We start from the raw sequence: 13,735 nt of genomic DNA on the forward strand, positions 1-13,735 counted from the left end.
TCAATGTGATGGCATTTGGAGGCCGGACCTTTGGGAGGTAATTAGGTCATGAGGCTGGAGCCCTCATGATTGAAATTAGTGCCCTTATAAAAGAGACCCCCCAGAGAACTCGCTCACCCTCTTTCTGCCATGTGAGGACATAAGAAGTCAGCAGTCTGCAACCTGGAAGAAGGTCCTCACCAGAACCAATCACGATATCACCCTGATCTCCAGCTTGCAGCCTCCAGACTGTGAGAAATAAATTCCTGTTGTTTATAAGCCACCTAGCCTATGGTACTTTGTTATATCAGCCCTAACTGAATAAGACAGTTGTTGAGCTAGGGCAGGGTCTGGAGCTCACAGACCCCTCAAGCCCGTTCACAGACTGGGTCACAAACCCTTCATACTCCAGGCTGGGACCCCAGACCCCTCACATGCCAGGCTGGGAACCCAGACCCCTCACACACCAGGCTGGGTCACCAGACCCCTCACACGCAGTTCTATGAGCTGGGTAACAGGCAAACAGGTCCTTGGAAGCCACAGTGTTGCACTCTCTTTGTCCTCACACAGATTTGCCACCTCTCTCCCCTGAGTGACAGAGATGCAAAGGATTACTCAAAGCCCATTTCCTCTGAGCAGTGAGACACCCTGAAGGGGTTAACTTCCTGGAACCCTCAAGAGAGAGGTACTCCTCCTTAGGGAAATTAACACTGAACTGGGGTTCTGTCTCAGTATTTATTCTCCAAATGAGAAAGTTACAGAAAAGCAACATAGGTAGAGTTATGGCTAAGTACAGTTTAACAATAGAGGCTGGTAACATCAGTGAGATAAAAAAGTGATATTCCATAACGCAATTTGAAAAAGGTAAAGTCAATCCAGCAACAAAAGCTTGTTCTTAGCAAACATTTTATTTCCCTACAACAATGTCCTTAGTATGTTTACATAACAATCAAGTAAGATTAACCTGCACCAAGGACATCTACCCTTTGAGCCAGCAATTTTGCTGTGTTACAGTTCTTATCTTCAACAGAGACTTTGGCCTGGGGAAAAGTTTCCTGTCTTTTGCAAGGTGAACATTTCTATACGTAATTCTAAAAAGTTAGGTTAAACCTGAAACTACAGGGCATTGGAAACTAGGCCCTGTGAAATACATTTGCTTTATAAATGTTAGTGTACTCCACACCATAGGTTGGAGCACATGGCTGCACAGGGTGGACGCCTGAAGCAGTCAACACCAGCCAAAACAGTGGTGCCGCGCATGCCACTAACTCCACCCACACACAACTTATTAACAAAGAATGTGCCGCACCACCTCCTACCGGGCCTAAGGTGAGGAGGCCTAATCAAACTGTTCTATTTTCCCAACAACAGTAATATAAAGATTTGCTTCTCAATCTTATAAAAGAAAGGACAGTAAGAATAAATTTCTCCAACTTTTAATTAAGTCAAAACTATTATGACAGCTTTTGTCTGCCAAACTCATACTAATGGTATAATGATAAGAATAAACTTGAGAAATTTTAAAGGTTTAACTTCCTAAGTTAGTCTAACATAAAGAAATATAATTAAATATCTTTTGATAATTGAATACTTATCAAGTTAAATCAAACATACATATGTTTAAGCAGAAAGGCTCAAGCAATGACTGTCTCAAAATTTTTCCAGGATTCCAGCTTCACAAACTATTTTCTTTTTTTATTCAAAATGTTTCTGAATAGGCAGTATGAGTACTGACACAGTTATATAGGAATCATCAGGAGTCTGCTGTTTATTTCAGTCTTTCACTACATCCAGTAGCCAAGACTTACCCACTTTGTCTGCCTGCTGTAACAGCAGCAGTGAAATACCTAAAAACTTCAGTGACCTTAGTTCTAAGATCTTCACTAAATGTTACACTTCTCCTTGGCATATAAACTCTTCTATTGAAAAATGCTCAGCACTTTTCGGCTAGTCACCTACCTGCCTAAGATTTTTTTCCTTTCTACTTCACACATGCTATCCATTGCTGCAGCACTCCAAACCCAGCCACTCTTCTTCCTTTAGCTGAAAAAGAAAAACCCCACGGTCATTTACTTCTTTTATGAGATTATCCATGCCCTGGACAGACTTTCTAGAGACTTCCTTGAATAACCCTGACTTAACTGTTCTTGTTAATGCTTGAAAACTAAAAATTGCTAAACAAGATATGCTAACACATACTTAATTTGCCCTTAAAATACAAGCTTTTCAAATAAACTAAATCAATTCAAGAGGTGTATTGTAAATATTTTTAAGTTTTCTGTATATGATGATGTTTTGACACCTTAAAGAACTTTTCCTGATGGGGAGAGAATATCCCTCCTGGGGCTAGCCAAGTTTTAGAAATAACAAAGGCCCAGCAAGGAGCTCCTTTGATATATAAACTAACCAATCCAGAGCCATACCTCCTCTAAATGGCCCAGGCAGCCCAGGAGGCCTGAATCTGCCTTAATGACCCTAGGGCCAGATACCAGGCAACTAGAGACCACCCCTACAGCCCAAAGTCCACATGCATTATTCAAACTATTGCCTGCCTCACCTTTTCCATGGAAACCCCAATAAAGGCAGTGGCCTAAACCTTCTCACTGTCGCCTGCCACCTGACCACACTGGTTTCCTTCCCATGCGGCCCTACATGGCGTGCCGTGCCTCCTGTCTCTAGGACCTGGGAGTATAATAAACTGTGTTTCCCTGAGCCTCTCCGGCATCTCTTCTTGTGACTGCACCTGACTGACCATCACATGGAAGAACACAAAACAGATGGTTCAATTAAGGACTCTTGCTCAGACTCACCAACTGACAAAATAGAAAAGAGGATATTTTATATTCACTGTAAATATGTGGTTTTAGGTTAGCCCATGACATCCAAATGGTTTAGAAACAAAGAAATTACCTGACCTCTTCAGGAACCCCTATAAGACAAATGGTGAATTAAAAACCCTGAAGATGCTTTCACATTATCGAAGAAAATAATCATAACGAAAACAGATTTTAGCAAAAATACTTCATGATTTTACCCTCAATTGCAGGGATAGATAGATTGGCCACAATACCGAACCAGCAATGGTGGGGATTTTAAGAGATATTGCCAAGGATTTTCCTACCCACAATTGCACAATTCTGTAAGACTAAGTAAGACAATGGACAGGATATGGATGGGATCCAAAGCGTCAAGGTCGTTTTTAAACCTCTCCAAATGGGCTATGAATGTGTTCCGGTTATCACTGTGTGTTTTTAGTGTAGTTGAGGCCTCTCCTTGCTGAAGAGATGAGTGTATTGTCTTTTATTTATTTGTTTTTAAAGCTTTTGGCCCCAGGTAGAATTTTTATTTTTATATTTTTTACTTTTTAAATTTTTTTTGGCAGCTGGCCAGTAAGGGGACCCAACCAAGAGACCTTGATGTTATAACACTGGGCTCCAAACAACTGAGCTATCTGGCCAGCCCAAGTATATAAAACTTTTGACTTGAAAGATATACGTCACTTCCTCCTACATTAAGGGACATCCATTTCATCAAAAAACCTTAAACTGAGGATTCCTAGGAATTTTCTAGAAGCCGCTGACTGCAGAAATGAACAGCTTCTGCACAAGATAAAACAAGCTGGGACTTCAGAAGTTTCACCCAAGATGATGGAACAAAATTGATTTTCTGATTCTTTAACACGTTTTTGTCCTTTGCCCGTTTACTAATACTACCTATTATTACATTATGACACCCTCTAGAACACTAATATAATCTCTCTTACCTTATCCTATTATTTTGAACCTCTATGGTCGTCTAATGCTGATTAAGGGAAAATGAAGTTTTTCTTTACGTTTTTCACAGGCCATGGCTACTGATCTGAATTTAACTGATTGCTGGATCTAACATCTACCACCAGACCCTGCTGATCATAATTTCATGGCAATCCCTTTAAACACTTCAGAAGGCCAGTTCCCTTTTATAGTCCCCTTCTGGCACTTAAACTTCCCTCATATCATTAATGCCCATCTTCAGCCTTGCAAAAATGAACTTCAACCTTACATTATCAAATACTTATTATAATACTATCATCAAGACCTTAGCCAATCAGAAACAGACAATAATATTGAAACCTTCCTGAACATAATAGTCAGTTTATTCTCTTCAGAAACATGTCATCCTGCTTTGTTGAACTATGTAATTTACTCAAAAATTCGTCTACCTGGAGGGACACAAAACTGGCCTACACCTATTCCGGTAAATGATACGTATACTCTCAATACAGTCTACCTCCTACTAGGGTACTAAATTTCATATGGATATTAGGCTTCCGCTGGTCTGCCACACACAAACTTATTTTGTGTATTCAGAATAATTGTAAGACAATTTCAGATATTTAAAAATACTATCCCTTCAGTGGATCGTGTTTCCCTGAAAAAAAATACTATTCAGAAACCTCCAAAATGCAGTACACACAAGGTTATTTAAAAACAAATGAACTCCCAGAAAGTATAACTGACTCCCTTTTCATGGATACTATGTAAGTTGCAATTCCCTCATTAGGGATAATACCAGTGGCAAACATGGTCCAAAACTTGCCTCAGACCCTAACGAAACACAACTTCAACTCCGAAAGACAAACTAGTCTACGCTCACTAGCCAAGATTGTTACGGACAACCACATAGTCTTTGATTACATCTTAACTAGCCGAGGGGGAATTTATGCTGTAGCAAACACTCCTTGCTGCACCTATTTATACCAGTCACTCTGTGTTCGTGGGGTGGGGGATTTGCTCCAGGACCCCCCTCAGATAACAAAATCTGAGGATGCTCAAATCCCTTATATAAAATGGCATAGTATTTGCATATAACCGGCACATGTCCTCCCATATACTTTAAATCACCTACAGATTACTTACAATACCAAATACAATGCAAACACATCATTTCATTCACGTGGGTTCAATGTGGTACTCAGTGCGCAGCAAATTCAAGTTTTGCTTTTTGGAACTCTGTGAAATTTTTTTTTTCCCCAAATATTTTCTATGCCAGATTCATCGAACCCACAGATACGGGACCCACGAATACAGACGGCTGATTGTACTACAAAATAAATAGGGATCTCTTTTATAGATGTAAGTTTCTTTTACAAAAGGGTAACTTTTATTCTTGTTTTTAGAGCTTCTCCTGTGTCTGCTGTTTCCCAAAATATCAACTCAAAATAATCCTTGGGCCAAGGAGGCATATTTTTGGGGTGGCATAATCTGGTCTCCTACAGTCATATTTTTGGGGTGGTATGCCCTGAACCCCATCAGTCTTAAATGCTATCCTGCCACCATCAGAGACTTCAACAATTCATCCTGCAATAAAAGGAGCAGGAGAGACTAACGAAACTCCAAATTTAGACTATATTCTCTGCAAGTAAAATCTTGGCTATTGTGAAAATCTGCATATAATGGATGAATGTTCTGCAGGCTGACTTCATCTGCCTTCCGCCAAATGGGGAGACTGAGAAAGAGCAAGGCATCCCCTGACATCCAGGAGCTGGCCTAGTACTGTCAGCTAGATCTTGTTGTTGCCAGGAGCAGGCCCTGCACTCACAGCCGTGCCATGGGGATCTCCTGTTGAACATGAACAATCTCAAAGAACAGCAATACCAGGCAAGGCCACTCTGTAACAATAATGATCAACCAAGGCAAAAAACAAGAACACACAGTAATCGTGTCTTATCAAAGACTAAGCATGGACATTGTCTAACATACAGAAATAACCAACATCCCCCTCTGCTGGCTAATATGTGTGACTACTGCTTTTGTTGTTTGTAACCAATTACAGCTTTGGTCTCTGTATTCTCGCCTCCTCCTAGACAGACTTATTAAGATTCTCAGTCATAGAATTAACCTCACTCCCTGGTAGCATCCGATACAGAGCAAAGCACTAATTCCTTAAATCCTCTCTAAAATCACCTAATACAAACCCAAATCCTAAGATAAATCCTTTCTTAATAGCCTTTTACGGAGGCATTCCATGGTTTCTTCAACAAGCAAAAAAACCCCACTTGTTTCACTACAAGGATGTTTTGACCCTGGAAACAACGGACTCCATCTCCAGATTGTTTGTACAGCCAGCAGTGAGAAAAAGCACTCAAGTTTTCACCCCTACTCACATGCCCAGAACTGGGCTCCTCTTCTCCACTTTTCTCAGGGCCTATTTGTTCGTCTCCTCTGACTTTATCATCTTGGAAAAGGAAAACCATTTTGCAGTACCCCCACTTCACCCTTCGAAGGAGTTCAAAGTACTTAGCATGCAATTAATTATTGTAAAGGTCTAACTGTGAATAATTGCTCTAAATAAAGTTTGGATCGGTTCTCTGTGTTTGATGACCTGTGTTCACGAAGCTTACTGAGGATTCCTAGAGACTTCTTTTTGTTAAAAGAAATTAAATTTAACAGAGTTTAATTGAGCAAAGAATGATTTGAGAATCAGGCAGTCGCCCAAACCGAAATAGGTTCAGAGCGACTCAGCAGCTGCCACGTGGTTGGCTAAGATTTATAGACAGAAAAGGGAAAGTGATGTATGGAAAACAAGAGTGAGGCACAGAAACAGCTGGATTGGTTACAGCTGGGTGTTTGTATTATCTGAACACAGTTTGAATAGTTGACTGCCTGTAATTGGCTGAGAATTGTCTACCTGTTAAAGCAGTAGGTTACAGTCTGTTTACACATCAAGTTGGGTTACAGTTCACTATGTCTAAAGGAACCTTTAGGCCAAACTTAATCTAACAATTTGAAAAACATTTTTCCACAAAAGTGGAGTCTCTGTATTTGCCCTGCATTTCCATAAAAAGTCTCAGGTTTTCCTTCCCGACTAAAGGAGGTTGTTGTTTTTTTTGTTTTTTTTTACGAATTCTTAAGTGTGGAGAAAGAGTGTAATGAGGACAAACGTATCACTATGGAAACAATCTAGATGATCAAAATTGTATTTGCTAACGTCATTATCAAAATAAGGATAAACTTGAGAAGATTCAAAAAAAAAAGTTTGTGAAAAACAGAAGTGAAAGATAATACAAATCTTTCCACAAGCTTTTTGAAGTACCCTCATACAAGAAGAGCTCCTTTCGCCAAAACTTCCTAAATTTCTTTTGCTTTCTCTGGGGCTGGCCAGCAGGACCACTTGGGGGTTTTCCCTGCCAGCTTCAGGTTATACTCATGCTGAAGAGGTCCTGCCATCTAGTGGTCGAAATGAATAGTGCCACTAGCTTATTTTATTCTTTTTTATTTTATGTATTTATTCCGTGTGTGGCTGGCTGGTACAGGGATCAAACCCTGGACCTTGGTGTTACCACAACAGTGCTCTCACCAACTGAGCTAATCGGTCAGCCTTTATTTAAAATTGAACCCAATGCTGAAGGAGTCCAGCCAGTCCACCACTCTCGGGCTTGGATGAAATACTAACAAAGCCTCATCTATTTCAAAACGCAAGAAACACTTTAAACACCTGGGAAACAGTCTGACTTTGGTGGGAAAACAAGTCTTTATCTGGGAAAGATCTTGATTTAACCTTGAGGCTGAGGTTCCCTTTGACCCTGACTATAAATGATGATGTGTGTGCGTATCTATCTTGGAATCATAATGGGACATACTCAGGCAGCAGAGTTCTGGAAGCACTACAACTGAGCATGGGGATTTCAGGAACAGTCTTTGCCAGTCTGGGCTTCCCCTACATCCTGCAAGGGTGCAGCCAAACCTGAAGGGACCAGGATTTGTGTGCCAGAGGGCCAGAGATAATTGCGACATTCCAGAGGATGCAGGGCCCAGAGAGTCAAGCTTGATGCGCTGAGTTTAGATCTTGGAAAATCAAAGTCTATCTAAAGGCCAGGAGGTGGGACCATGAGGGGAACTAATCCTCAAAGCCCTGAGCAGAGGCAAAGCTGGAAAACACAGGAGCAAGTCAGAAGCCAGGGTGAGATGGTCCTGGCCTCTAGCTTAGAAAGGAATTGCAGTTTCCTGAGCTTGCCTCTATTGGCCTTGGAACTAGACAGGCACAGAGAAGGGGAGCTGGAGCAGGAGCTAGGGCAGGGAGTGTAGAAAAATCAAGTGTTGGGAGCGTTACAGGCAGAGTTGGTTTCCGTCCTAAGATGAAATTTTTAAAAATCTATTTATAGCATGAAGAAAGCAGAGGATTTGCAGCACATGTGAGAACTGCACATGTGAGAACTCCACATGTGTGACTCCATCCTGTGCCACCTGGTTCAACTTGGCAAAGCCATTTAGCCTCTGGGGACTTCAATTTCCTGGAGGAATTAGAATCTCTTTTAACTTTCCACTCCGTAAAAGGTGGGAAAGTTGTGACAGAGCATTAACCCCTCCTCCAATAACCACCAGTTGAAGGCAGCAGGGATTTGGGAGATTTCGTGTTTAGACCTGCAATGCAAATAGGCAGCTGCCTGGTCAGAACAGAGCCCTTCAAGGGCCTCTTTGTCCTTCTCCTCCTGCCCTGGTAATTCCAGCTTTACTCAAACAGCAAGGGACTGGGTAAGAGTAAAGGGCTGTGAGTCAGGGCCTGAGCCCAAGGCTTGGAGTATCAGGCCAGCAGGTGGCCTTGGGGGCCTGGGATTGTGAGGATCCGCTGGGGGGAGTGGAATGGAGGCAGGAAGTTCTGAGGAAGTAGGGGCCCTCAAGGAACAGTAGTGCTGACCTCAGGTTGATGGAAAGATTTCTTTTAAACATGTTCTTAATACATATATAAATGATTTTATAAACATAAAAAAATTAGTATGCAAGTACACAACAATCTTTTTTCTTTTTATATTGAAACATATTGATTATACATATTTGTGGGGTACAGAGTTGAATTTCAATTTCAATATATGTATGTAATGAAATACAAAACAATCTCTAAGGGTGATTACACTGAGCAGTGGATTTGGACAGGAGTGACTAATTCTTTCTTGAAACAATTCTGTATTTGTGAACATTTTTTTTTTTTTTGGAAAATAAATATAATCAAGCAAGAATTACATTTGTCAAAGAAAATAAAAAGGGCCCACAAAAATATCTTCATATTCGATCATTTTTACTAACTAAATAGCTAGCAGGTTACCCATGGGCCTATGGAGCTCACTAGAATATTGCTTTAAAAACATCTTTATTTGTTTCTCACTCTGTCCTTAGGGACGAGGTGCCAGGAAGATACAGGCCCCAATTTCCCACTCCTCATCCCGCATTTCTGAGTGGTGGCACCACTGGCTATCTTTTCCTCTCTACCTTATATATGTCTCCTTAGGTGAACATTATTTTGCAAGAACAGTGTGTTCCTTTTTTTCAAAAGGAGAGAAAATATAAATCAAGGTGAGATAGGAGGTGCTCAGTTTCCATGGGTTTGGGTTTTGAGACACACCTCTAGGTTTCCGTCCACTCCCCAACGTCTCAGGCCCTTCCTCTAGGCCCTCCCCAAGAGAAGAGTTACTGTTGCACGTTGGACTTATTTTTTGGTACCAACATGGGGAAATTGAGACCTCAGGGAGCTGATTTATGCAAATCCAGTGGCTGGGCATGCTCAGAAGAGAGGGGTTATATAACCCTAGTAGAGGGGACTTTGTCCTTTGAATGACCTTCCACTAGAGGCACTGGAGAGCACTGAATATACTAGGTGTTTTCCAGTGGGTATGTTGGAATTTAACCAATGAATGAGCTCTAAAAAGAGACCAACTGAGCATGTGCAAGAATATGCTACATAACTGGGAACCACCCCCTTAGTTAAATATTCATTAGATAGAGTGAATATGTATTTGATAGTCAAACTATAAAGTTGAGTCCCAGGAGAAAGTGGGACTGCTGCTGCTTCACTCTACAGCCAGTCTGCACTTCACCTGAGGTCTGTATTTCATTTTGCATTAAACTTGCCTTTAGCAGGCTGCTGTTCACTCTGGGGCCAGCCTGCTCTTTGTAAACTTGTAGTTCTTACTTTTGTGTTAGACTTGCTGCGGTTGGTTGCTGGCTTTCCTGGAGCCCACCTGCAACTCTCCGGGAGAGGTGCACAAACTTTATTTTCATGGTAAGCTTATTTCTAAGGGGCTGTTGCTCACTCTCTTGAGCCAGCCTACACTTTGTACTAAACCTCCAGTGTGCATTTTTTACTTTTGTTTTAAACTTGGTGCAGACTCTGCTCAGTCTCTGGAGCTAAGCCACACTAGCTCAGTGAAGCTTGTACTTCTTAACTGTTACATTGAACCTGTTTTCACTTTGTACTGTGTGTCCGTCCTTGAATTCTTTCCTGTGGCAGAGTCAAGAACCTACTAGAGGACAGGGTGGGTCGAGGCCAGCTACGAGGCCTTCACACACTGTCTCCTCTGATATCAAAGACACCAGACAGGCAGGGGAAACCTGCCAGTCGCTGTCACTCCTCTAGACCCAGCCCAGAACATCCCACCCATGTTGGCAGTGTGAATGCCACCTGCAGTGGCCCCTGGAAGAGGTGCTGGTCCCCTAGCAGTTCTGTGGCAAAGAGCTGGAGGAGATAGTGCTCCAGTGGTGCCTGGTCTTGGAGGGAGCAACTAAGGCCTATGATTGATACAACTTAAGATAACGTCCTTTGAAAATCCACTCATTTAAAATCTCTGACATGTAAATAGGTTTCTGAATGTTGAATGGTACATTTTCTGTTGTATTGTTCTGTATCGGACATCGTTTGTGCTCTTGCTAGCAGGGATCCTACTCAAAGGCAGACAAATATTTCTCCCTGAGCAAGTGGCACAGAACAAGAGGTTTCTCCTCTGGCTTCCTGAAGCCCATGCCTTCCTCCCTCCTCAGGCAAAAGGGATGGTCCTTCAGGGCACACAATACATAGAATGGATTGTCATCCCAATACCGGACCACAAACATTTGGGGGCTTATCTCTACCCTGGAGGCCAGGAGAAGAAGAGGGGACATGAGAGGTGGTGGCTGCCCAGAATAATGGGACACTACCAACATCATCCTAGCTCCACAGCAGGATGGACAAGCCATGAAGAGTAGAGGCTTCAGTGTCCATTCTTAGAACAAAACGTTATTTCATGGAAAGTGGCTCATTGTCCCTAGTCAGGTGCAGTGGCACAGGGGATTTTCCAAGAGAAAGATAGGCCATAAGGACTAAGAGCTCTGCTGCTAGGTCTGAAGGGATTAACTTTACTTAGAAGAGAGTGGAGAAATCTATGATCACTGGGGGTCTTGGAGGAGAACAGTACAGAAAAGGCTGGTAGCTCTAATACAGGCAAAATAGCATGTTAGCCATTTAAGAGAGAAAACCAGGTAAAGAAACAGCCAAGAAGAGCCCTCTGGATCACAGTCAACTCTGGGTTTGGGGAAGTCTGCACATAAGCATGGCTGTAACCAACCAGAAGTAAACATTAAGCAAGACATTGGGTAGATAAGCAAGCATTCTCCAAGCCACACATAGATCAACACAGGACACAAACTTCACTGGCACAAGGGGTCTAAACACAAACTCTGACAAAACATTGACTGAACAACAAAGCTGCTCTGACTCAGGGGTGACCCCTACGAAGCCAGAATTAGCAATAATATCATAGATACCAAAAGCACAAGCAAAAAAATGATAAAATAGATGTACTGGACAACATCAAAAGAAAACGGTCTATGCTTCAAAGGACACTGTCAAAAAAGTGAAAAGACAACTCACATAATGGGAGTAAATTTTTGCAAATCATATACCTAATTAGGGACTTGTATCTAAAATAGATGAACAATCACAACTGATAACTCACAATTAATGAAAAGACAAATAACTCAATTTAAAACGGGCAAAAAGCGGGAGACACTTCAGGAAGTAGAATTGGTCATAGACTTTATAAATACAACCCCAACAGCACAGGCAACCAAAGGAAAAATAAACAAATGGGATTATATCAAACTAAAACGTTTCTGCACAGCAAAATAAACAGTTAACAGAGTGAAAAGACAACCAACAGAGTGGGAGAAAATATTTGCAAAATATACATCTGACAAAGGACTAATATCCAGAATACACGAGGAACTCAAATAACTTAACAGCAAAAAAACCAAGTAACCCAATTAAAAAATGGGCAAAGGAGCTGAATAGGCATTTCTCAAAGGAAGATATATGAATGTCCAACAGACACATGAAAAATGCTCCACATCACTCTGCATTCAGGAAATGCAAATCAAAACCACTTTAAGATACCATCTCACTCCAGTTAGGATGGCTAATATCCAAAAGACTGAGAATGATAAACGGGGCTGTGGAGAGTACTAACATTAATAAAACAAATGTATTTCACAGCAACTAACTTTGTAAAATTACACATAGAAATGTTAAGCTTGCAAAAGACAAGAAACTTTCCCCGACTGAAGTCTCTGTTGTAAATAAAGAATTGTAACACAGCAAAATTACTGGCTCAAAGGGCAGATGCCCTTGGTGCAGGTTAACCTACTGATCACTATGTTGAGAAAGTTACTTGATTGTTACGTAAACATAATGAGGAAATTGCTGTAGGAAAAGAAAGTGTTTGCTAAGAATAAGCTTTTCTTGGTGGATTGACTTAACCTTTTGCTAATTGCATTATAGAATGTCACTTTGTTTACTACACTGATGTTGCTAGTTTCCATTGTTAAAACTATACTTAGCCAAAACTCTGCCCATGTCCTTGTGTTCTTTGTAATGATTAAATCAACTGAATTTTCTTGCAAAACTTCCTTGTCTTTACAATAAAAGGGAGAAGCTAACTTTGAATTGGGGCTGTAACATTCAGCTTTCTCCTCCTAATGGGGAAATTACTGAAGTGCAGTCATTCCAGGCTTCTCAATGCATTCATAGTGCCTTGAGTAATTGAGGCGATAAGGAAAATGTGCTGTATCTACACAAAGGAATACTACTCTGCTGTAAAAAAAGAATTAAATACTGCCATTCACAGCAACATAGATGGACTTGGAGAAAATTATATTAAGTGAAATAAGCCAGGCAAAGAAAGAGAAATACTGCATGTTCTCACTTATTTATGGGAGCTAATAGAAATAAACAAATAAACAAGTATACAAACAGAGAAGTGGGGGTGGAGAAGAGACGACAATCACAACAATTCTTTGAACTTGTTAAGACAAGAGAACAGATATGATCTTGATGTGGGGAGGGGGAGAAGGAGGAGGTAAAGAGGAATTGGTAAAGGGACAGGAAAATCAACTGCATTGTATATCGATAAATAAAAATAAAAATAATAAATAAAAATAAAAGACAACATCTAATTAAAGACTGAAAAAATATAAATAAAACAAATAAAATTTTAAAAAATTAAATGGCAAAAAATAATGAAATTCTGCTATTTGCAACAACATGGATGAGCTTGAAGAAAATTATGTTAAGTGAAATATGCCAGACACAGAAAGAGAAATACCATGTCCTCACTCATAACTGGATGCTAAAAAAGAAAGAAAAACCATAATAATATGCTGAACTTCCCGAAGGAGTGAAAAAAACCTACGGTTTCTAGAGGTGGAAACCATGGAGGAAGAGGGGGTTTAGGGAGAAATTGGCTAAGAGGCACAAAGATTAATTACAATTTGTAATAATGAATATGCTAATAATATTGATTTGATCATTATATATTGTACACAAATAATGATAGTCAACACTGAACCCCCAAAATATGTATAATCAATTATGCTTCAACAAAATAAATTAAAAAATAAAATTAGCAAAACATTCGAATAGACATTCTACGAAGAGGATATACAATGGCTAATAAACACTTACAAATATGCTT

The sequence above is a fragment of the Cynocephalus volans genome, chromosome X (assembly GCF_027409185.1).
Source record: "Cynocephalus volans isolate mCynVol1 chromosome X, mCynVol1.pri, whole genome shotgun sequence".
Taxonomy (NCBI): domain Eukaryota; kingdom Metazoa; phylum Chordata; class Mammalia; order Dermoptera; family Cynocephalidae; genus Cynocephalus; species Cynocephalus volans.